Source organism: Nomascus leucogenys, chromosome 3 (genome assembly GCF_006542625.1).
Source record: "Nomascus leucogenys isolate Asia chromosome 3, Asia_NLE_v1, whole genome shotgun sequence".
Lineage (NCBI taxonomy): Eukaryota > Metazoa > Chordata > Mammalia > Primates > Hylobatidae > Nomascus > Nomascus leucogenys.
The window spans coordinates 55,682,531-55,706,679 of record NC_044383.1 but is presented as its reverse complement, the minus strand read 5'-3'; the positions used below and the strand labels follow the sequence as shown (position 1 = coordinate 55,706,679).

Sequence of the window (24,149 nt, the reverse complement as noted above, 5' to 3'; positions counted from 1 at the left end):
CTTTTCATGTATGATTTTGCATATTTTGTCTTTCTTCTTTTCTTGGTTAGTCTTGCTAGTAGTTTATCAATTTTGCTTGTCTTTTGGAGAACCAACTTTTCTTTTTTCTTTCTTTTTCTTTTCTTTTTTTTTTTTAAGATGGAGTTTCACTCTTGCTACCCAGGCTGGAGTGCAGTGGTGCAATTTCAGCTCACTGCAACCTCTGCCTCCCAGGTTCAAGCTACTCTGCTGCCTCAGCCTCCCGAGTAGCTGGCATTACAGGCGCCCACCACCACACCTGGTTAATATATATACATTACAGGCGCCCACCACCCAATACAGGTGGTGGGCGCCTGTAATGCCAGCTGCTCGGGAGGCTGAGGCAGGAGAGTAGCTACTCCCGGCCTGGAAAACCAACTTTTCATTTGGTTGATTCTTAGTATTTTATTTTTGTCTCTATTTCATTTAGTTCTGCTGTGATCTTTATTATGTTTTTCATTTTAGTAATTTTGAGTGTGGTTTATTCTTGCTTTTCTAGTTTTTTTGAGGTGCATTCTTAGATTGTTTATTTGAAATCTTTCTACTTTTTTGATGTAGGTGTTTATTGCTATAAACTTTCCTCGTAGCTTTGTTGTATCCCACAGGTTTGGATATGTTTAATTTCATTTTCATTTATTTCAATAAATTTTTAAATTTTCCTTTTAACTTTTTTTTCATAGACCCAATGATCATTCAGAAGCATGTTGTTTAATTTCCGTGTATTTATATAATTTCCAAAGTTCCTCTTGGTATTGACTCCTAGTTTTATTCCAATGTGGTCTGAGAAGATACTTGACATGATTTTAGTCTTCTAAAATTTATTGAGACTTATTCTGTGGTCTAAAAAATATCCTGGAGAATATTCCATGCACTATTGAGAAGAATGTGTATTCTGCAGATATTGGGTAAAAATGTCTGTTAAGTCTGTCGGTCTAAAGTCCAGCTTAAATCCAGTGTTTGTTGATTTTTTTTATCTAGATGATTTTTTTAATGCTGAGTTGAGGGTATTGAAATTGCCCACTGTTATTATATTGGGGTCTGTCTCTCTCTTTAGATCTAATAATATTTGCTTTATACATCTGGGTGCTCCAGTGTTAGGTGCATACATATGTAGAATTGTTATTGTATCCTCTTGCTGAATTGATCACTTTAACACTATGTAATTATTTTCTTTGTCTTTTAAAACTCTTTTTGACTTAAGGTCTGTTGTATCTGATATACCTATAACTACTTCTGCTCACTTTTGGTTTCTGTTTGCATGGAAAATCTTTGTCTTTTCTTTTTGTCTTTCTCTTCTTTTTTTGAGTTGGGGTCTCCCTTTGTCACCCAGGCTGGAGGCAGAGGCAAGATCATGGCTCAGTGCTTCCTACACCTCCTTGGGCTCAGGTGATCTTCCCATCTCAGCCTCCTGAGTAGCTGAGACTACGGGACCATGCCACCACACCCAATTAATTTTTGTATTTTTTTGTAGAGATGGGGTTTCACCATGTTGCCCAGGCTGGTCTTGAACTTCTGGGCTAAAGCAATATGGCCTCCTAAGCCTCTCAAAGTGCTAGGATTACAGGCATGAGACACCATGCCTGGCTGGGGAATATCTTTTTTTTTTATCCCTTTACTTTCAGTCAATATGTGTCTTTACAGGTAAAGTGTGTTTTTTTTTTGTAGACAGCAATTTATTATGTTTTGTTAATTCATTGAGCCAGTCTCTACCTTTTCAGTGGATAATTTATCGTTTACATTAAAGTTATTGATATGTGATGTTTCATTTCTATCATACTGTTAGTTTTATGGTTGTTTTGTATATTATTTAATCCATTCTTTTCCTTTTTTTTTCTTACTGTTTGTTCTTATGGTTTGGTAGTTTTCTGTAGAGGTACCATTTGAGTCTTTTTTCTTCCTTATTTCTGTGTTTGCTTTACCAGTGAATTTTATACATTTTTTGTTTTCATGACAGTAACTGTGATTCTTTCACTTTCAATTTTAGGGCTTCCTAGAGCATTTCTTGTAGGACCAGTAAAGTGGTGACGAATTTCCTTGGTATTTGCTTATCTATAAAAGACTTTATTTCTTCCTTCATTTGTGAAGGATAATTTCACTGAATAAAATATCCTTGGGTGTCAATTTTTTAAAGAAAAATGATCTGCGTAAAGCACAACGGTGTACATTAGAAATTATTGACATCTCCTTGGTCAATGTAGTTTAATTACAAATGGAATGAAGACTCATTGGAAATTTTCGCAGTGATTAATTTTACTTAAGGGCAAAGTTGAACTATTAGTAAAACTCCCCCACTTCCCTGCCATAGCTCCCATCCTGAAGTCTATAATTCTATTTAAAAAAGTAATGTCTTGTGTGGATGTGTCTAATTGTAACCTTGTCAGAAAGAGTAGCTGTTTCTTAAGTATCCTGCCACAAAGTACCTTAATCTGCTTAGCTTTGCTGCATCTAGCCTTGAAATTTTTTTAAAACAAAGACCTACCCATCATTCTCAGCAAACTATCGCAAGGACAAAAAAGCAAACACCGCATGTTCTCACTCATAGGTGGGAATTGAACAGTGAGAACACATGGACACAGGAAGGGGAATATCACACTCCGGGGACTGTTGTGGGGTCGGGGGAGACGGGAGGGACAGCATTAGGAGATATACCTACTGCTAAATGACGAGTTGATGGGTGCAGCACACCAGCATGGCACATGGATACATATGTAACAAACCTGCACATTGTGCACATGTACCCTAAAACCTAAAGTATAATAATAATAAATTAAAAAAAAACAAAGACCTATATTACACTAGCAAATGAAGTCTGAGTATGGAAGAGAAGAGGTGGTGAAGTGAACTTCAAAGCATGAAAAGAAGATGAAGAAAGAAGACAAAATGCAGAAAAATGAAAGAGAATGAATAAGTATTTCTTCTTTCTAAACAAATACTTAAAATAGTGTATCTGCATACAGATGCTTTATTATTATTATTATTATTATTATTATTATTATTATACTTTAAGTTTTAGGGTACATGTGCACAATGTGCAGGTTTGTTACCTATGTATCCTTTCAAAAACTGTTAGGTCTGTTTGTTCTATTTGTATGCAATAGGCTAGTAACTAATTTCTTCAAAGGTTTACAACTTTGTACATTCTCTTCCTAAATATGTCTTTTTTATTAGGAATCTTTTTACAAAAGTGGTCAGTATTACACATTTTGTGACGAACCGTACTTACGTATACCTCCTGAATCCATGTTACCAGACAGAAGTTACGTTTGTGATATAAACTTTGTCTGTGTTATTTCACCTGATTAGCCTTTAACTTCTCAAAGTTCTACATATCTCCTAAGTTAACAGGATGTTTCTCCTTTTGTGAATAGCCATCTCTTGCTGAATATTATCAATTACCTGGAAATAGAATTCTTCACATGTGGTATAAATTACTCTCTATATTTAGAAATATTCTTACAGTTGAAATGCTTATTCTGTATGTCTGTACAATCTTTTTTCATTTTCTTATCACTTATTTGAAAGTGCATCATTTTTATTTTCGGCATAGTCTTGTGTCTCTTTTTATTTGCATTTTTGAGCCTCTCATTTCTCTTTCACTTTATTGGAAAAGACAATGTATTAGGATAATTTATGCTGAAGTAACAAAAAATGCCAAAATCTCAATAGCTTAACACACCCAAAGTTTACTTAGGTGCTCCTGTTACATGTCCACTGTGGGTCGCTTGTGGAGGTTGGGTGTCTGTTCCACAAAGCCCCTCCTCACTATCCTATGCTAGCTCCAATTCAGTGTGTTGCTTCATAGATTTTCCAGCTCCTGGGGCAATGGGAGCAGGAGTTAAGCACTTGAAATCAAATGCTTCCTCTGCAAATGATGTGTATTATTTTCCCTTACATTTTTTTGGGGGCGAGTGCAAAATCAAGGCCCATCACCACTGTTACCTTCAAAGAGATAGAGAAGCACAATTTTTGTATATTTAGAAGTAGAGAACAGGCTATTAGTAAGCATTGGTAATAATCTACTATACCATAATTTTTACTGTTCTTTTTTTATTATGCTTTAAGTTTTAGGGTACATGTGCACAACGTGCAGGTTACATATGCATACATGTGCCATGTTGGTGTGCTGCTATTAACTCGTCATTTAACATTAGGTATATCTCCTAATGCTATCCCTCCCCACCCCACCCCCCACCCCACAACAGGCCGTAGTGTGTGATGTTCCCCTTCCCGTGTCCAAGTGTTCATATTGTTCAATTCCCACCTATGAGTGAGAACATGCGGTGTTTGGTTTTTTGTCCTTGCGATAGTTGGCTGAGAATGATGGCTTCCAGCTTCATCCATGTCCCTGCAAAGGACGTGAACTCATCATTTTTTATGGCTGCATAGTATTCCATGGGGGTATATGTGCCACATTTTCTTAATTTTTACTGTTCTTAAAACTCCTTAAATCTAAGCACAACCACATAACACATGCCTTAGCAGATTATTATAATATGCAAGGTTATGGTTAAGGCTAAAATGACTACATTTGTAATCTGTTGATGGTGGGCAGAGTTGATAAACTTTGCTCCAGATGTAGACTGTGTGTCTGTGAGGGTACTTTAGTTGAAAGTAACACAAGACTGGAATGGATCTTTTGCACTGATCCTCGTAATTTCCCGTGGTATGGGCTTCCTTCTTGAGACGATTGTCACTTGCCCACTTGTTAAGTTTTGACAACTTGGGTGACAATCTTCAGCAAGTTAGAGGTTTTGACTTGTGTAAAGAGAGTATCCGAATTCTTGGGGAAAGTGTGTAAGGCCATAACAAATGTCCAAATATAAATACTTCTTAAGTAAACAGATTTAGAGGCAGTTTCCAGAGACCTTGAAGGTTCTGTAAACACTCTTTTTACCTACCCGTGAATACTGGCTTGAAAGATTTTTTTCAGGTTTCTCAATTCATAGTTGTTCGCACAGAAGAAGCTGCTAACAACTGAGCAGCTTGTTGTGGGCTAACAGCTATGAACTGAGAAACTTGAGTTCTCAGTTCATACTTGGGAACTATGAAGAAAACTCGTTGAGATGCTTCTTGTGTGCTAACAACTATGAACTGAGACCTACTCTATAAAGGTAATAGGGAGGCAATGAAAAGGATGTTACTGATTTTACTAAAATAATAATTATTTTTAAAAGGTATTAGCTCAGTGACATAAAGTTAAATTCCTGGCCTTAGCTTCCATACAACAAGTTCAGAAATGGCTCATTAACTTTTGCTGGTTAAAAAGAAAACAGTCTTTCAAGCCAGTGTTCAGGGGTAGGTAAAACAAATATTTATAGAACCTTCAAAGTCTCTGAGAACTTCCTCTAAATCTGTTTACTTTAGAAGTACTACTTATATTTGGACATTAGTTATGACACTACACACTTTCCCCAATAATTCAGACATTCTCTTTACACTAAAGTCAAAACCTCAAACTTGCTGAAGATTTGTCTCTGAAGTTGTTAAAACCTAACAAGTGGGGAAGTGACAGTCCTCAAAAAGAAGTTCCTCAGTTTTATTTCTCAGAGATGTGAATTTTGCTTATATAGTCCTTAAATAACCACTGCAATGACCTAATTGTTACCAACCTCTTCTCGTTTATCCCTCCCTCCCCCCTCCTTTCCTTTTTTTCTTCCATTGTTCCCTCACATTTTCTCTCTTGTTTTCATTCTCTCACATGCCTTCTCTCTCTCTTTTTCTCTCAGGCTATTGTTTTCTCTCTTTTTCTCTTTTCTTTCATACTTTGAATTAACAAGAAGTAAATAGTTCTTTCTAAAATGCTTTGCTTAGCACCACGCATGAATTATTTAACTAATGTTCTCTTGGAGAATAACTTAAACATGACACACATAAATGGAAGCTACTCAGACTAATTGCTCCTTCTTTAATTAGACGATTAAGTATGTTTTGTAATTTGAAAAAAATTAAAAGTTAAGCAATAATTAATTAAAAGTTTGTTTTACTTTCTCTTAGTTTTCTATTTCTTAGAAAGGAAATAGGATATAATTTTGTACTGCTGCATAAATCCCGGCAGAAGCGAGACTTGCTATGGACAGTCACCTAGGGTAATCAAATGGAGCCTTGTAAACTCCTCTCACCAGGTTCCCTATATTATTACTGACTTAGGGAGCCCTGTGACATGACATGACTGCTCTCTCAGCTGTCTTCCTGCCTTCCAAATCTTTGTGTGTTCAATGACAGATCTCATTGAAAATTAACTACAAAACTTACTAAAATAAACCTTTTTTCTGAAGTGACAGGAATAATTTCTGTTCACTGACAAGAAATAAATGTTTTTTTTGTTTTTGTTTTTGTTTCTTTTCTTTTCTTTTTTACACGGAGTCTCTCTTTGTCACTCAGACTGGAGTGCAGGGAGGCGATCTCAGCTTGCTGCAACCTCTGCCGCCTGGGTTCAAGAGATTCTCCTGCTTCAGCCTCCATACATGCATTTTTTATTTATTTTTTATTTTTATTTTTTTATTATACTTTAAGTTTTAGGGTACATGTGCACAACGTTCAGGTTTGTTACATACGTATACATGTGCACGTTGGTGTGCTGCACCCATTAACTCATCATTTATATTAGGTATATCTCCTAATGCTGTCCCTCCCCCTTCCCCCCACCCCACAACAGGTCCCGGTGTGTGATGTTCCCCTTCCTGTGTCCATGAGTTCTCATTGTTCAATTCCCACCTATCAGTGAGAACATGCGGTATTTGGTTTTTTGTCCTTGCGATAGTTTGCTGAGAATGATGGTTTCCAGCTTCATCCATGTCCCTGCAAAGGACATGAACTCATCATTTTTTATGGCTGCATAATATTCCATGGTGTACATGTGCCACATTTTCTTAATCCAGTCTATCATTGTTGGACATTTGGGTTGGTTCCAAGTCTTTGCTATTGTGAATAGTGCCGCTATAAACATACGTGTGCATGTGTCTTTATAGCAGCATGATTTATAGTCCTTTGGGTATATACCCAGTAATGGGATGGCTGGGTCAAATGGTATTTCTAGTTCTAGATCCTTGAGGAATTGCCACACTGTCTTCTACAATGGTTGAACTAGTTTACAGTCCCACCAACAGTGTAAAAGTGTTCCTATTTCTCCCCATCCTCTCCAGCACCTGTCGTTTCCTGACTTTTTAATGATGGCCATTCTAACTGGTGTGAGATGGTATCTCATTGTGGTTTTGATTTGCATTTCTCTGATGGCCAGTGATGATGAGCATTTTTTCATGTGTCTGTTGGCTGCATAAATGTCTTCTTTTGAGAAGTGTCTGTTCATATCCTTTGCCCACTTTTTGATGCGGTTGTTTGTTTTTCTTGTAAATTTGTTTGAGTTCTTTGTAGATTCTGGATATTAGCCCTTTGTCAGATGAGTAGGTTGTGAAAATTTTCTCCCATTCTGTAGGTTGCCTGTTCACTCTGATGGTAGTTTCTTTTGCTGTGCAGAAGCTCTTTAGTTTAATGAGATCCCATTTGTTTATTTTGGCTTTCGTTGCCATTGCTTTTGGTGTTTTAGACATGAAGTTCTTGCCCATGCCTAGGTCCTGAATGGTATTGCCTAGGTTTTCTTCTAGGGTTTTTATGGTTTTAGGTCTAACATTTAAGTCTTTAATCCATCTTGAATTAATTTTTGTATAAGGTGTAAGGAAGGGATCCAGTTTCAGCTTTCTACATATGGCTAGCCAGTTTTCCCAGAACCATTTATTAAATAAGGAATCCTTTCCCCGTTTCTTGCTTTTGTCAGGTTTGTCAAAGAACAGATGGTTTTAGATGTGTGACATTATTTCTGAGGGCTCTGTTCTATTCCATTGGTCTATATGTCTGTTTTGGTACCAGTACCATGCTGTTTTGGTTACTGTAGCCTTGTAGCATAGTTTGAAGACAGGTATCGTGATACCTCCAGCTTTGTTCTTTTGTCTTAGGATGGACTTGGTGATGCAGGCTCTGTTTTGGTTCCATATGAACTTTAAAGTAGTTTTTTCCAATTCTGTGAAGAAAGTCATTGGTAGCTTGATGCGGATGGCTTTGAATCTATAAATTACCTTGGGCAGTATGGCCATTTTCATGATATTGATTCTTCCTTCTCATGAGCATGGAATGTTTGTATCCTCTTTTATTTCGTTGAGCAGTGGTTTGTAGTTCTCCTTGAAGAGGGCTCTCACATCCCTTGTAAGTTGGATTCCTAGGTATTTTATTCTCTGAAGCAATTGTGAATGGGAGTTCACTCATGATTTGGCTCTCTGTTTGTCTGTTATTGGTGTATAAGAATGCTTGTGATTTTTGTACATTGATTTTGTATCCTGAGACTTTGCTGAAGTTGCTTATCAGCTTAAGGAGATTTTGAGCTAAGACAACGGGGTTTTCTAGATATACAATCATGTCATCTGCAAACAGGGACAACTTGACTTCCTCTTTTCCTAATTGAATACCCTTTATTTCCTTCTCCTGCCTAATTGCCCTGGCCAGAACTTCCAACACTGTGTTGAATAGGAGTTGTGAGAGAGGGCATCCCTGTTTTGTGCCAGTTTTCAAAGAGAATGCTTCCAGTTTTTGCCCATTCAGTATGATATTGGCTGTGGGTTTGTCATAAAGAGCTCTTATTATTTTGACATATGTCCCATCAATACCTGATTTGTTGAGAGTTTTTAGCATGAAGGGCTGTTGAATTTGTCAAAGGCCTTTTCTGCATCTATTGAGATAATCATGTGGTTTTTGTCTTTGGTTCTGTTTATACACTGGATTATGTTTATTAATTGGTGTGTGTTGAACCAGCCTTACATCCCAGGGATGAAGCCCACTTGATCATGGTGGATAAGTTTTTGATATCCTGCTGAATTCGGTTTGCCAGTATTTTATTGAGGATTTTTGCATCGACGTTCATCAAGGATATTGGTCTAAAATTCTCTTTTTTGGTTGTGTCTCTGCCAGGCTTTGGTATCAGGATGATGCTGGCCTCATAAAATGAGTTAGGGAGGATTCCTTCTTTTTCTATTGATTGGAATACTTTCAGAAGGAATGGTAACAGCTCCTCTTTGTACCTCTGGTAGAATTCGGCTGTGAATCCATCTGGTCCTGGACTTTTTTAGGTTGGTAAGCTATTAATTATTGCCTCAATTTCAGATCCTGTTATTGGTCTATTCGGAGGTTCAACTTCTTCCTGGTTGAGTCTTGAGAGGGTGTATGTGTCAAGGAATTTATCCATTTCTTCTAGATTCTCTGGTTTATTTGCATAGAGGTGTTTATAGTATTCTCTGATGGTAGTTTGTATTTCTGTGGGATCGGTGGTGATATCCCCTTTATCATTTTTTATTGCATCTTTTTGATTCTTCTCTCTTTTCTTCTTTATTAGTCTTGCTAGCGGTCTATCAATTTTGTTGGTCTTTCAAAAAACCAGCTCCTGGATTCATTGATTTTTTGAAGAGTTTTTTGCATGTCTATCTCCTTCAGTTCTGTTCTGATCTTAGTTATTTCTTGCCTTCTGCTAGCTTTTGAATGTGTTTGCTCTTGCTTCTCTAGTTCTTTTAATTGTGATGTTAGGGTGCCAGTTTTATATCTTTCCTGCTTTCTCTTGTGGGCACTTAGTGCTATAAATTTCCCTCTACACACTGCTTTAAATGTGTCCCAGAGATTCTGGTATGTTGTGTCTTTGTTCTTGTTGGTTTCAAAGAACATCTTTATTTCTGCCTTCATTTCGTTATGTACCCAGTAGTCATTCAGGAGCAGGTTGTTCAGCTTCCATGTAGTTGAGTGGTTCTTAGTGAGTTTCTTAATCCTGAGTTCCAGTTTGATTGCACTGTGGTCTGAGAGACAGTTTGTTATAATTTCTGTTCTTTTACATTTGCTGAGGAGAGCTTTACTTCCAACTATGTGGTCAATTTTGGAATAAGTGCGGTGTGGTGCTGAGAAGAATGTCTATTCTGTTGATGTGGGGTGGGGAGTTCTGTAGATGTCTCCTAGGTCTGCTTGGTGCAGAGCTGAGTTCAGTTCCTGGATATCCTTGTTAACTTTCTGTCTCACTGATCTGTCTAATATTGACAGTGGGTGTTAAAGTCAACAGTGGTGTTAAAGTGGAGTTGATCTGTCTAATGTTGACGGTGGTGTTAAAGTCTCCCATTATTATTGTGTGGGAGTCAAAGTCTCTTTCTAGGTCTCTAAGGGCTTGCTTTATGAATCTGGTTGCTCCTGTATTGGGTGCATATATATTTAGGATAGTTAGCTCTTCTTGTTGAATTGATCCCTTTACCATTATGTAATGGCCTTCTTTGTCTCTTCTGATCTTTGTCGGTTTAAAGTCTGTTTTATCAGAGACTAGGATTGCAACCCCTGCCTTTTTTTTGTTTTCCATTTGCTTGGTAGATCTGCCTCCATCTCTTTGTTTTGAGCCTATGTGTGTGTCTGTACGTGAAATGGGTTTCCTGAATACAGCACACTGATGGGTCTTGACTCTTTATCCAACTTGCCAGGCTGTGTCTTTTAATTGGAACATTTAGCCCATTTACATTTAGGGTTTATATTATGTGTGAATTTGATCCTGTCATTATGATGTTAGCTGGTTATTTTGCTCGTTAGTTGATGCAGTTTCTTCGTAGCCTCGATGGTCTTTACAATTTGGCATCTTTTTGCAGTGGCTGGTACTGGTTGTTCCTTTCCATGTTTAGTGCTTCCTTCAGGAGCTCTTTTAGGGCAGGCCTGGTGGTGACAAAAATCTCTCAGCATTTGCTTGTCTGTATAGAATTTTATTTCTCCTTCACTTATGAAGCTTAGTTTGGCTGGATATGCAATTCTGAGTTGAAAATTGTTTTCTTTAAGAATGATGTATATTGGCCCCCACTCTCTTCTGGCTTGTAGTTTCTGCCAAGAGATCAGCTGTTAGTCTGATGGGCTTCCCTTTGTGGGTAACCTGACCTCTCTCTCTGGCTGCCCTTAACATTTTTTCCTTCATTTCAACTTTGGCGAATCTGACAATTATGTGTCTTGGAGTTGCTCTTCTCGAGGAGTATCTTTGTGGCGTTCTCTGTATTTCCTGAATTTGAATGTTGGCCTTCCTTGCTAGATCGGGGGTTTCTCCTGGGTAATATCCTGCAGAGTGTTTTCCAACTTGGTTCCATTCTCCCCATCACTTTCGTATATACCAATCAGATGTAGATTTGGTCTTTTCACATAGTGCCATATTTCTTGAAGGCTTTGTTCGTTTCTTTTTATTCTTTTTTCTCTAAACTTCTCTTCTCACTTCATTTCATTCATTTGATCTTCCATCACTGATACCCTTTCTTCCAGTTGATTGAATCAGCTACTAAAGCTTGTGCCATGGTTTTCAGCTCTATCAGGTCCTTTAAGGACTTCTCTGCATTGGTTATTCTCATTAGCCATTCGTCTAATCTTTTTTCAATCTTTTTAACCTCTTTGCCATTGTTTCGAACTTCCTGCTTTAGCTCGGAGAAGTTTGATCATCTGAAGCCTTCTTCTCTCAACTTGTCAAAGTCATTCTCCGTCCAGGTTTGTTCTTTTACTGTTGAGGAGCTGCGTTCCTTTGTAGAGCAGAGAGGCACTCTGATTTTCAGAATTTTCATTTTTTCTGCTTTGTTTTTTCCCCGTCTTTGTGGTTTTATCCTTTGGTCTTTGATGATGGTGACGTACAGATGGGGTTTTGGTGTGGATGTCCTTTCTGTTTGTTAGTTTTCCTTGTAACAGTCAGGATCCTCAGCTGCAGGTCTGTTAGAGTTTGCTAAAGGTCCACTTCAGACCCTGTTTGCCTGGGTATCAGCAGTGGAGGCTGCAAAACAGCAAATATTGGTGTACAGCAAATGTTGCTGCCTGATCTTTCCTCTGGAAGTTTTGTCTCAGAGGGGTACCCGGCTGTGTGAGCTGTCAGTCTGCCCCTACTGGAGGGTGCCTCCCAATTAGGCTACTCGGGGGTTAGGGACCCACTTGAGGAGGCAGTCTGTCTGTTCTCAGATCTCCAGCTGGGAGAACCACTGCTGTCTTCCAAGCTGTCAGACAGGGACATTTAAGTCTGCAGAGGTTTCTGCTGCCTTTTGTTTGGCTATTCCCTGCCCCCAGAGGTGGATTCTACAGAAGCAGGCAGGCCTCCTTGAGCTGTGGTAGGCTCCACCCAATTCGAGTTTCCTGGCTGCTTTGTTTACCTGCTGAAGCCTCAGAAATGGCAGGTGCCCCTCCCCCAGCCTTGCTGCAGCCTTGCAGTGTGATCTCAGACTGCTATGCTAGCAACGAGTGAGGCTCCATGGGTGTAGGACCATCTGAGCAAGGTGCGCAATATACTCTCCTGGTGTGCCATTTGCTAAGACCATCAGAAAAGCACAGTATTAGGGTGGGAGTGACCTGATTTTTCAGGTGTTGTCTGTCACCACTTTTCTTGGCTAGGAAAGGGAATTCCCTGACCCCTTGTGCGTCCCTGGTGAGGCGATGCCTCGCCCTGCTTCAGCTCATGCTCAGTGCCCTGCACCTACTGTCCGATAATCCCCAGTGGTATGTATCCAGTACCTCATTTGGAAATGCAGAAATCATCCATCTTCTGCGTCGCTCACACTGGGAGCTGTAGATTGGAGCTTTTCCTATTTGGCCATCTTGGAACCGCCCCTCTCACAAGCATTTTTAAAAGAGAAAAGTGTACAGCTTTTACATGGCCCAGCAGGAATCAAAATGAATTCTAGTAAATTTCCACCAGGTGGCACTTGCCTTTTGAACTTTGGAAAGAAATTCTAAGTGCTGAGGAAAGCCACTTTTATTTCAGAAATAGGGTTGGTTCTGGAAAAGAATTCTAGTCAGTGGAATAGCATTAATAGAACACAATACCCTTAAACTATTCTAAGATGCTTCCAAAGTAAAATACGTGATTAAATAATATGTTTAATTTGGGAAAAATTTAGGCTATATAAATAAGGCCAATCCTAGTTTAATCTGAGCTCCCCAGGACGTAAGTTCTACAGAGTTGTAATTTTCAGTTAATCTTTCCAACCGGCTCTCATTTTGAGTGTCTCTCTAACTTTTAATAAGCACAGCAACCAGCACATACTTAGCAATCAAGTGTCTTCTTGATCTGATTTCATTTATAAATCAGTCATCAACTTGCCAGTCAAAAATTCTTAGGCAAACACTTTAACATTTTATCCAAAACCATGGGATTGGTAGTGTGAATCTTCCAAGCAAAACAAAATAGGTCCAGCTCTGCTGGCCGCATACTTCTTGTCTATGCACATGGCTCTTTCCAAATTGCTGGCTAAACTGTCACCCCATCCTTGCTGCTCTTCTCAGATCTTTTTATGTGGATCAGGACATAATATGCCTTACCAGATGTTACTCTGACACAGTCATGGAAAAGCAGCCAGTTTCACAGTCTTGTATTCGCCAAAGATATTAATTTTTACTGAGCAGAATCCGAATTGGGTGATGTCTTTTGTTTTTTGGGGGGGTTTTATTCACTGATGATAAACAACCATGCTGAGAAGTCAGGAACAGATTTTTGTTATTTAGAAAGAACAACAGCAAATGAGAAAGATTCACCCAAAAATATACATTTGAGGCTTCAGGGCAGGGCTTCCTGGACCTGTCGATGCTAGTATGTGATAACACAGCCTGTATCCTGAGATTGGTACATTCAGTCAAGTTACTAAAAACTGTCAGAGAGGATGGAAGGAGCCCATTATAAGACTGACTGACTTAGTTGGAACCCGGAAAGTTTTTTAGAAATGGTTTTCAATAACAATTGTTATATACCTGCTTAAAAATGAGGTGTACCCTCCTTGTCACAATCCCCTACATATTGATGCTGAGTTTGATAGTAGTTATTTTATCATTACTGAGTTTTCTCTAGATCAAGATACTAAGTATTTCTACTTGAGAGATGGGATGGCAAAACTAGATAATTTTAAGTTTTAGCATTGGCATTTTCTTCTTCCAGTGTAGTTCATACTTTAGACAAATGTCGCATTGTTTGATTTCTAAAAGGAAAGTGTCAACTGTCGTAGTCGATAGGCTCATAAAAGATGTGTTTTGGATAAGAGACCTAACAATTCTGTGGGAAAGGTTATTTATTTCTGCCATGATAAAAGCACGTTAACTGTCTGTCTACATGATTGCTGGATTTAATAAACTGGTGCTCAGTTTGAATTTCAGATGATTATAAATATATTAAATGTCACAAATATCGCAAGAGAAATACTCTACAAATTATGTTAAAACTATTTGAGGTTTATCTGAAATTCAAATTCTACTGGGTGCCCTGTATTTTGTCTGGCAATTTACCTGGTAGGTGACTCATTTATGTGCCACCCTCCTTCACAGTTGCCACAGCAAGGGTGGCAGAAAACCTTCTGCAACAACATGCACCTCAAGACCCTCAACTCTTGCCAGCATCTTATTTTCCAAGTAAGGGCTCCAAGTGTTAAAAAAAAAGGACCACTGCAGCTTGCTGTCATTGGCAAAATTCCATGCTAACTTCAACTGGAATTGCAGAGCCACTGTAATAGAATTCTGTCAGAGTGGTACCTGGACTCTGTGAAGAGTCTCCTGAGAAGAGCTACTCCTGCAATAGCTCCCCAAACTTCAGTTCACAGGGCTACATTAAATAAACTACCTGAGGAGCTCTGGTTTGTGAGTGGTCAAACTAAATTTCATTTTGGTCTTATCTAGCAGGAAACAGATCCAAGAGAAAGTTATCTAGCATGATGATTATAATATTTTACCTTTGCTCCTACCCTCCATGTCCCTATCCTCTGCAAAGGGAATGACTACAGAGAGTATGAATTTTTCATACTTGTCACAGTTCGTCCAAGAAGAGTTATGAAACCAACCCTGTACTATTTCTTTTCCTTATTGGTGGAGAACTAGCATGTGCCTTGGGCATGCACTCACTGGCACATCCTGGTTCTCACTTATGTGGATCACACACAGGGTAACTTATAACCCTTCTTTGAGAAATATACCAAAATAAACCTTTTTAAGAAAGAGGAAGAAGGGAAATTGCAGACCTGTGAGCCTCTCTTACACTATACTTATACATATTTAACTTTGCTTACATATGTACTTTAAAACATACCTGAGATTTAGTTATACATATATTATTATGTTCAGCATCAATAGGTAAAATGGGTACAACAAAGATAAAAATCAGAATTTTTACATCATCTGAGAATATAGTTTAACAGAGGCTGTTGATATATGGCAATGAACCAATTGAGTAACAATGCAATGTAGTATATGAAGAAACAGTGCCATTGTTGGTCATAGAAGGAAGGTACAGTAGTTCAGTGAAATGGTAAATACGTGTAGTCTTAAATGGATCTTGATGGGTCCATGTAATTAATGAAGGGGTATAGGAAACAACATAAAGGAAGGCTGAAAAAGAGCCGGGGCACTCAAGGGTCAGTGAGGACTGGGTCTAGATGAAGGAGAAGACTCCTGTGGAGCAAATGTGGGGATACCTTGGCAGAGGGAGAATGATGCAATATGATGACAGCCTATGGTGTTTGAACTTGGTGTTATAGGCCGTGGAAAGTTGTTGGAGATTTTAGAGTCCTCAAGTGACATGATGAAAGGGTTCTAGCAGCAATATGTAAACTAGATGAGAAGGAAAATAGTGAACTTTGACAGTGTAGGTGTTGGTTGTGCACTTTCACTCAGAGTGAGTCTGAAAGCCAACAAAAGATTTAATGTAATGTAAAACACATACACTAATATACATACAGATGTATATAATATGAGTATAAAGCAAGTTCTGCTCTCTTTTTCCTTCCCAGAGAACTGCCCTTCATGATGCTATACAATCCCCAGGAGAAGCACGTTGAAAGCTGAGTGAGTTTCTTACATTACCTCTGTTCTTTGATGTGACTGCATTGAGGTCAAGCTGTACGTTGTGTTCATTCTGTTTCTTGCTATTCCATCATTGTTATATTGCAAAGGGAGAGGAGTGGGAAACTATAGCCCTTCTTGTCCAGGAAGAGTTTTTACTTTTATTTTTTAAGATTTTGCTAGGCATCATGATTATAAATAAATTAAAACCAGAAACTGTGTTTTCTCTTGGGCACGTACTTAAAAATAGTCTTTGAAGTGACATGGTTAAGTGTCAAAGGAAATCCCCACTGCAGTCAATTTTAGAATAATTCCTAAGGACCTCAGGAATGTGAAACCCTTGGTTGTATGCAAGTGGAAAATAAGCTGTTTTTGTAAAAAAATATACATTATAAGGGAAAAGCAAAACTAGCGTGATGAGATCACTGATGTTTTCAATATGAAAAGAAAGTACATTATAAATAACAAATAGATTTTAGCTTCATTCTAACTAATTTTCCCTGTGCTGCAAGAAAAATAAAAGTTCCAGAATCCTGACAGAAAACAGAATGGGAATAATGATATTCTTAAAAAATCCTTGATGTTCCAAAAACAGATTTCCTGTTATTGTGGTACCTATAACTTCTTATTTTTATTACTGCTTGTAATGTAATCTCAATTTTTATTGTTGTCTTAATTCCAAAGTCCTTTGGGCTGTATCTTCACCATGAAGTCAAAAGTAGAGAGTGGAAACTGGATTAAATTCATAGGCTTGCCTCAAGTGTCTGATGGGCATTTGCTAATCAAAATGTCAATCTCCATGTCCTTAGGCAATTCAAATATTACTCAAATGGTGATCTTTCAGAAGAGATTTAACACATTTTCTGTCCCCAAATAGCTTTCACTTTTATTCAAACTTAGATTTGGTGGTGGGGAGGAAGACATTAAAGAATCAGTGAATCAATTATTTTTGCACTTACCATTCTGAAAAGTGCTTTGAGGGAAAATCTAACAGATGGAAATTTGTATATATTTGTAGAAGATGAAGAGCAGGGAAGAGAACATTCTAGGCAGACTGCATGTGGCAAGAACTTAAAGCAAGACACTAACACATGAGGAAAGAAACAGAGACCAATGTTGTAGAGCTCACCAAGTGTGCTGAATTATATATTCTTTCACAATTACTTATTCCTTTTCTGCCCTTGGATGCTTCCCTGCCTAGACTTTGGGCTTGGCCATACTGCTTTTTGGACATTGAGATATGAATAGACATAATATTTTTCATACATGAGCTAGTGCTTTCGATGCAATGGCATGGCTTAACTAGGATCCTCTTTCCTGCCCTCTGCCTTGATAGAACAGAATGCACTGAATCTGGATGGATCTTTCTACCTTCATCCCCAAATGTGAAGACAGTGGTGAAAATCACATTTCCCTCACAGGCTAGAGAAAAGTCTCAGAGATTAGCTGGCCAGACTTGGCATGTAATGTGAGCAAAAATGACCCCTTGAAATTTTAAGCCATGAGATTTGGGGGAGTTGTTTGTTGAGCATTATTATTAATTTAACAAAAGCTGACAGACATTGAGGATGGAAAAAAGAAACAAAGAAAAGCAAGAAGATAAAAAAAAAAAAAAGGCCAGATCTTTCAGGAACCTGTAGGCAATATTAAGGATTTTGGTTAAACATAAGAATAATGGGAAGTCATTGAAACGAGGTCTTGACACAATCAGGATTTTGTTTAAGAAGAAGAGAAATCACTCTGGCTATACCCAAAACCAAAACAATATAATAACCCCACATGGGCAAAAATGCAGATTAATGTTCGTAAGTTATTGCAGCAAGGAGGGTTATCTAAAATGTATTGAGTACTTGTTGCCAGGCTTTCTTCTAAGGACTTTACACAATGTAATGGCTAATTAAATCATCATAATGAGGTAGGCCATTTTATTTTTCCCATTAGCTATGAGCAAATTGAGGCACAAGGAAGATGTCTTAGTCCATTTGTACTTCCATAACAAAATACAATAAGGTGGGTGGCTTGTAAACAATAGAAATGTATTTGTCACAGATGTGGAGGTTGGGAAGTCCAAGGTCAAGGTGCCAGCAGATTTAATGTCTGGTAAGGGCCTACTTTCTGGTACACAGGTAGTGACTTCTGGCAGTGTTCTTATTGGTGGAAGGGCCAAGACCTCTTGGGCTTTTCTTATAAGGGCAACTAATCCCATTCATAAGGGCTCCACTCTCATGATCTCATCTCCTCCCAAAGGCCTCACATTGTAATATCACATTGGTGATTAAGTTGGTAAACCAGAAATAAAATTCTAAGCCAATTCTAAGCCCACCTCTCCCTTTGGCCAAGGGCATTCCAGATTATTCTGAAAAACTAGTTCAGGCCATGATGGGAAATGGGGGTCAGACATGCCTTACAAACATCAACACAGAGATCTTAAGACTGATAGAACAGACTCTTTAAATCTGATAAGAAACATTTATAGTCTATTTTTTCTGAAATCCTGCTACCTGGAGCCTTCATCTACATGAGAAAACTTTGGTTTCCACAACCTCTTATTTTATTTATTTATTTATTTATTTATTTATTTATTTAGAGATGGAGCCTTGCTCTTGTCACCCAGGCTGGAGTGCAATGGCATGATCTTGGCTCACTGCAACTTCCACCTCCTGGGTTCAAGCGATTCTACTGCCTCAGCCTCCTGAGTAGCTGGGATTACAGGTGTGCAACACCATGCCTGGCTAATTTTTGTATTTTTAGTAGAGACGGAGTTTTGCCATGTCGGCCAGGCTGGTCTCGAACTCCTGACCTCATGATCTGCCCGCTTCGGCCTCCCAAAGTGCTGGGATTACAGGTGTGAGCCACCGCGCCTGGCCCCACAACCCCTTATTGTAACCCAGACATTCCTTTCTATTGATTCCAGGTCTTTAGATAATAACTCTTTCAACCAATTGCCAATCAGAAAATCTTTAAATCTATCCATGACCTGGAAGCTCCTGCTTCGAGTTGTCTTGTGTTTCCAGACCAAACTGATGTACATCTTACACGCATTGATTGATGTTTCATGTCTCCCCAAAATGTCTAAAGCCAAGCTGTACCCTGAGCACTTTGGGCACAAGTTGTCAGGACCTCCTGAGGCTGTATCTCAGGTGCATCCTTAACCTTGGCAAAATACACTAAATTGATTGAGACTCATGTCAGATAATTTTTTGGTTTACAAGTTTCAACATATAAATTTTAGAACACAAAAACATTGAAACTATAGCGGAAGAGAAACAATTTTACCAAAGTTCCACATATATTAAGTGGCAGAGCCAGTAATTCAATTCAGACAATCTGCCTTCACTGCCTGAGTTCTCAGCCAGAGGGATGCAGAAGACAGAGGATGATGGTTTGAACTAAGGCTGAAGAAAGGGAGATGCAGAGCCTCAGAAGAAGTTGAAAGATATTTGCAAAGTAGAAATATCAGGACTTGATTTTTGATAGGCTATGGGACATAAGAGTAGGAGATTTTAAAGATAACTTCCTTATATGAGAAATGGGTAATACATTGAGATGGGGATATTGAAGAGGACAGGTTGGGAGGTGAGATTCTGAATTCTGATTGTAAGCTGCTTGAGAGTAGAAGCTGTGTAATATCAAGTCTTTTGCTTTGTCTGTTGTAGAGACACAGTAACAACATGTAAAATAAATGAGTTATATTATTTACAAAGTCCATTGAGACTTTGGTATAACAATTCTTTTTCATGAAGATGAATTTCTCTGAAGTGTTTCTTTTGCTTAAGTTCACAAATTTGAATCAGAATGAACACTCATGTTTGGCATGGATATCTTCTCCATACACACAAGATAAATTCTTGTGTTATAGTTTGGTACTTCACTGCTACTTCATTTTATTAGTGGAAAATGCTCCTTCCTAAGATGTACCCATACACCATTCTGCAGCTTCATTGTCATGTTAATGCTAATTTAATGTGATTCAGAGTTTCAGCATAGAACAGCATTTATTACAGACTGCCCTGTGCCAACACTATGTAAACAGGTTATAACAAGTTTATTTCACTGAATCCAACTATTCTTTTACAAATTGTGGGTGTTTTTGCCTTGGCCACAGTTTCCTCCTGTTGCATTGTATTTCTGGACTATTACAGTCATTAGATTGTACTTTTTAAAAGAATGTTTTAGAATATTAATTATTCATACTTAACATTCATTAAGTATGAATAATAAAGGTAAACTTTCTTTAAATTTACTGAAACTCATCTGGCCAAATTATGCTGCCATCCCTTAAAGTGGCCACTTAAGAAAGTTGGAGTCTTTTAGAATCAATATGACCGAATTACCTCATATACGTTGTAAGGGTCCCAAAGAGACTTACTGCCCTTATGGTTTAATGAAGCCCACTATCCCTTTGTTTACCTTTTTCCCATTCTTGGCTGTGCTCAGTGCCACTTGATTGTCTTCAGCTGAGACACTTAAGTACAATCTTGAAGCCACATGATTGTGAACAGAGACCCATGGGACTGTCAGGCCAGAAGAAAACAGAGACTGGAGTAAGATTTATGTAGGGATGCCAAGGAAGAGCTACTTAGTTGTGTATTATCTGTCTGACATAAATGTGTGTGATCAAGGTGACCTATAAAATATTCAGCAACCAGTATGGCATGTCTGTCTATAATCAGAAAATATGCAGCTACCCATTAAGACAGAAATAAATCACCAGTCATAATAAATGCCAACCACAAATAACTGTTAGGGCCTACAAATGGTTTCTGGTTAAATATCAGTCTTGGGAGCAGTTTGTCAAGCGGTGTAAGTGTGAGTTGTAAGAAGGCTAGGGCTGCTTATACTATGTAAAATTATGCACTTATTTGTCTCAATTACAGAATATAACTGACTGAAAAAGGAGTGCAATGACATGTTTTAGCAAATAGGTCAACCCTAAGGAAGATATTTGTTGCCAAAATCGATAGATGTATTTCCTAAGACATTATGTATATTATCTGGCACTTTATAATTTATGAAGTATGTCTATGTCTGCCATTTCATTGGAAACTTACTGAAATCTTGAGAGGTGAACAGGGTTAGAGAGGTTAAGTAATTTTCCCAAGGCCCTATGGCTAAAAAACAGAATAGTTATGATGAGATGACAGTCCTTTTAGAAAGATGTGAAACTATAAAAATAAATTAATGGTTTTCTTACAAAAGCTGAATGGCTTCAGAACAACATAGGGTGGTTCAAAATAACAGTGAAATAAATAGTAACAGATTTTTTTTCTTGGGCAATAATAGTGAAATAAGGTAAATTTTTAAAAATAATTTTGTGTATAAAACAAAGTTTGTGTACGTTGAACTATCAGAAAACAAAGGTGTCACTGTCTCAGCCACCCATGTGGACAATCTGCGTTTGTTTAGCATCATCATCATTCCTGACTGTGGATTTATATGCTGCTGATAAGTAATCATTGTCTTACAGTTATTCACATACAAGCACTTAATGGTGAAAAATATGACATACCATTAATTCAGTAAAAAAAAAATAATGTGTTCAGGGTAACTAAGCAGCACAGTAGCACCACCAGAACACCTGTATCAGCTGCTAAACAACAGCAACCACAAACAATGGCAGGCTTTTAGCCTCCACCTGTGAGGCTGTGTTTTGATTAAAAGGTTACTATACATTGTACTTTAAAAATTTTGATACTGTGTTTGTGCTTATGAAAATAAAAAAGATGGCATATATTCGATGGCCTTTCAAGACACTGATCTTGATTCTGTTAAAAATTCATTTTTTCTACTCGTTGTCCAGCTCCAATAAAATGAACAAGGAGTCCTTGGAGAAATGGCTGAGTCTAAAGCTGAGGTAGAGAAAGTACAAGATGAGTCTCACCATCTTGCATTACCAGGAAATAAATTGTGAAAACAAAACAAAACCAGAAACAAAAGGATGCAGCTATGTTCAAGGAACATGGAAGCCAATTTGAAAGAGCTCCCAATGGCCAAAGCTGAACAATTTGAGCAACAAAATGAATAATGTAGTATTGAATTATAGTAGAAAATATAAAATAAGTACCCATGGGTCTATAGTGATAAACATGATTTTTTGAATAAATATATTGGAGCAAGGAGATAAATATTCCTTACATAAAATTCCTAACAATATATGTATAAAATCCCTTCTCCAGGAGATGAACTTTTATGACACCCCACAACCTTGCCACCTTTGAGTGTGAGCCAAACACTCACACTCAATTGCTGAATATTTTATATTTTAGTGACTTTCTTCCAAAGAATAGTGTATGGAAAGGGAAAAATAGTAACTTTACAGTGAAGAAACCTGGTAATCACCACCTTAACCAAATGATCAAGGTTAACATCACAGTAGCAACTAATGTTCGTGTCATCTACCCCTGATATTACTTATTTAGAAGGGTACTTTATATTCAATGTAATTTTTCCAAAAGCCTATAACCTCAGTTTAATCATAAGAAATACACTAGACAAACCCAAATTGAATGACATTCTATAAAATATCTAATCAGTACTTCTCAAAACTTCAAGGTCATGAAAACAAAGGGAGACTGAGAAACTGTCAGGAGCTAGAGGAGCTCTTCAGACGTAAGAAGTAAGTGCAGTATGGAATCCTGGATTGGGAACTGGAACAGACATTTCCAGAAATGGAAGGACTGGTAAAATAAGAATAGAGTCAGGAGTTTAGTTAAAAGTAATGTAACAATGTTGTTTTCTTAGTTTTGAAAATATATCATGGTAAAGTCAGACAATAGAGTAGGGGAAACTGAAACTAGGGTATATGAGAACTCTGTACTATCTTTGGAACTCTGCTGCAAATCTAAAATTATTCCAAAATAAAAAGTTTATTAAAAACAAATTATTTTTTTCAAAGAAAGTCCTTGTGTGCATGAATCTATGAATCTGTCTGTATATGCATATATGCATGTATGTCAGTCAGTAGAGTTTAGAGTGTTGTTGACAATTCCACAATATTGAGTAATAGTGACTATTTTTGGTTTAATGTTTCTATTATATTTTGGCCATTTTTTGTACGTGTTCATAAACCCACATGATTTTTATGTTCATGTTGTCATACTCAAGAACATCTTCACTATTTATGTATACTTTCATTCAGCTCTGAAATGAAAGTGTTTTAAACATCAACTTTTTTTCAGCATTAAAGACTCTTCTGTTCAGGGACATGAGGCAACGGATAGCCAGAGCACATACCTGCTTTTATTTCTACAATGATTAAAGAGTCAAGAGCCTCCTTGGGGTAGCATTCCATAGAGCAGGGATTTGTCTTTTAGTAACAGTGAAGAAACGTCACATTGAAGTTCTTACATTCCTCTGGAGCTTCCAGACCTCACACAGTTTCTGTCTCTTGTTGATGTTCAATTTGTGAAGCCATGATAATGGCAAATATTATCTGTTTTTCAAGAAAAAATAACTTGGCATATACACTTATCTGTAGTAATATGTCTATGATGAATAAGAAAATTTGTGAAAGTAGAACTGGCTATTTTGTGAAATAAGAAGAGAATTGTGGAAGGCCAGCATTTCCTGGAAAGGTTTGTTGTTCATCAAGATCAATTTGGTGTGCCTTGGGGGGAAGAATAAGAAAGAATGTATCAAATTCCCTAATGTTGAACTTACTAGTATATCAATAACATTACCTATTCAAGGCTTTATATCTCTACACTAATCTGGCCTGATTTGAGGAAGCTACTGACCCATTTTTCATGTCTAAATACTTTCCAAAATGACTTAATCTTTTTGTTTGTCCTCCCAGATTTTTGCAGTCAATTCCCCTGTCCTTCAGACTGTGTGCATGAGATACCAAACCAACTAGTAAATTCATTGAAAAAAACCCAAAAAACAAAAGCTATATTCATCTTGTTGTTGGGCGTTGTTTTGATAAACACGTTGACTGATGATGGCTCTTGTTCCAATCTGTTGCAGAGTTGTATAGACACAGCCGCCTATTCTGCCATACAGCAGTTTGGGGAATTTTTTCTTGACTTGAATGATTTGCCAATGTCTACAATGCAGACATAAACAATTTCCTCATATTGCTAGGCTCTAAATAGTGATAAAATTTAATACTAATATTTGGAAACATCCTGGCAATTGTTTTGAGTTTTCTTTTTATATTCAATAATTTTACATTGATTATAGTTCATACATTTTAACAAATAAATTCTTAGGTAATGTAACAGCTGTGAACTAAACCAATTTTTTAAAACTAGATAACCCCAAATTTCAAATATATAGAAATTAATGCATTAAAATCC

The 24,149-nt window shown here is 37.6% G+C and overlaps 1 long non-coding RNA gene across 1 annotated transcript in view; it reads left to right on the top strand.

The window, feature by feature from the left end:
• Positions 1-24,149, top strand: part of LOC105738982 — a 635,360-nt gene that overhangs the window by 268,580 nt on the left and 342,631 nt on the right. Inside the window, exon 2 of the long non-coding RNA XR_001114826.2 lies at positions 15,801-15,855. This is a non-coding gene — a long non-coding RNA (uncharacterized LOC105738982). The remainder of the gene's footprint in view (positions 1-15,800; positions 15,856-24,149) is intronic.